General features: G+C 39.0%; 1 non-coding gene across 1 annotated transcript; it reads right to left on the minus strand.

The window, feature by feature from the left end:
* Positions 1–1,894: 1,894 nt before the first annotated feature.
* On the minus strand, positions 1,895–1,987 carry trnai-uau (transfer RNA isoleucine (anticodon UAU)). The gene is given in 2 exon segments: positions 1,895–1,930; positions 1,950–1,987. It is a non-coding gene; the product is annotated as a tRNA-Ile (tRNA).
* Between the last annotated feature and the right edge of the window lie 259 nt (positions 1,988–2,246).

Here is a 2,246-nt window from a genome sequence, read left to right on the forward strand (position 1 = left end):
GTGTTGCCGGGTAGGCTCCGGTTCCCCGTGACCCTGTATGGGACAAGCGGTTCTGAAAATGTGTGTGTGTGTGTGTGTGTGTGGAATAATGTAATGATAATAATAACAACAATAATAATAAATGTAACTACAACATTTATAATAGAAAGAAAGAAAGAAAGAAAAACAAATGTGTGTGGGGGGGGTAGGTAGCTATAAAAAACATTAAAGAAACTTTAATGTTCGCTTTTCCAATGTTCATTGGCATGTCACCTTTTTTCAGTCGCTTTATTACTTCCACTTTAGTTTCAATCGTGATCGTTTTCCTTTTCTTTGAAACATTACCATCACTTGCATCACATTTACACTTTGGTGCCATGGTTATGAGGGTAAAAACAAAAAATTAAAGCCAAATACAGTAACACGGGACACTGTTAACAACAACGTGATCTGGTTCAAAAGAAGAAAGTCTTTGTCCTACCTCGGGCTCATGCGCACCACCTACAAGCCGACAAACCGCTGTAGACTGGCAACGTTTTGATGTGGGTCACAAAGTAGGGCCTGTTTGTTAATTATTGTATGTAACTTCTATTTTTAATATACATTTACATTTCACATTTATTCATTTAGCAGACGCTTTTGTCCAAAGCGATGTACATTTTAGCAGAAGTACAATTTATGCATTACATTAAGAGAAAGAGACATAGCTGCAAACATGTGACTCAAGAAAAGCTAGTTCATTACCTACCACTTGCTGCACTCAGGTTCATTGATCGAGTGGGTGCATAAAACACAGGACAGACAAATCCCGATACCCTCCCACCCTTTTTTTTAAAAAATATTATAAGATACACAAATAAGCAAGTACAATGCCCGAGTAGTGGCTGAATAAAGGTTGTCTCTGGAGATGCTTATGTAATTTCGATGGGTGAACAGTTACACCGTAAATGAATGGGAGAGATCTTGGGCGAAGTAGCTCTGGAAAAGGTAAGTTTTTAGACCCTTCTTGAAAGTAGACAGAGTTTCCACAGTTCTGAGTGACAGGGGAAGGTCATTTCACCACAACGGACCCAAAACCGAGAACCTCCGAGCTTTGCCTTTCGTGCATGGGACTACCAAGCGAGCAGAAGTAGACAAGCGAAGGGGCCTGGCCAGGGTGTAGCGGTTGATTAAGTCTTGTAAATAGCTGGGAGCAGTTCTATTGATGCATTTGTACACAGTAACCAGGGTTTTGAATTTGATTCCGGCAGCTATATACAGAAGAAGAATATAGAAAGCTTTACAGGGGTGGTTCATAACTACAGATTGTACATAAGTCAAACGTTTGTAACTCAGGGACTGCCTGTATCTGATTACCAGTAAAATATGTATTTAACACATTTAAGTGTTTGTATTCAGTATTTTATATTTCTGTATTTTAAACAGTACTAATACATAGTTGTAAATACATTTACTTAGGAGATGCTTTTGTCTAAAGCAACTTCAGATTATTATGTATTGTTATCAGCCCACACCCCTTATTCACCAAGGTGACTTGCACTGCTAGATACACTACTTACAATGAGTCACACATCCATAGAACACATGCTCTCTGTCACTCACACAGTGGGTGAACCTGAACAGCATGTCTTTGGACTATGGGAAGAAACCAGAGCACTTACAGGAAACCCACACAGACTTGAGGAGAACATGCAGACTCTACACAGAGAGAGCAGGGATTGAACCTATGCCCTTTTGCACCACTTAAGTGTTGTAAGACACCAGCACTACTTGCTGTGCTACCATGCAGCCTACGAATTTTTTTTTTTTTTTTTTTTTTTTTTCCCCAGAGCAACTAACACTGATTCACCCATATATAGAGAGGTTGGCCATTTTTACTGCAGCAATTCAAGGTAGCTGCTGTCTTAAAATTTCATGCTCCAGGTGAGGCTTGAACTCACAACCTTGGCATCTCTTGCTGAGTACTGCTGTATAAGTACCATGCACTAACCAATTGCGCCACTGGAGCTGGCATACAGTTCTATCAGTCTTTCTCATGTAACATATTACATATGTGTGTAACAAAAATTACATATATACTGTTTTAGAGGCACTCGTGTGCGTGGTAGGAACACGGAAGTAGCGCAGGTGCAAAAATAAGTCAACCCCAAGCTGAACTGGTTAAATCAAGTAGGTAAGTATTAGGTGTGTAAATCATATTCATTCATTCATTTTATAATTTATTTGAACGGTTAAATTTTAAACATTTATTTTAATGTTTTACACAA

The sequence above is a fragment of the Scleropages formosus genome, chromosome 2 (genome assembly GCF_900964775.1).
Source record: "Scleropages formosus chromosome 2, fSclFor1.1, whole genome shotgun sequence".
NCBI classification, from domain to species: domain Eukaryota; kingdom Metazoa; phylum Chordata; class Actinopteri; order Osteoglossiformes; family Osteoglossidae; genus Scleropages; species Scleropages formosus.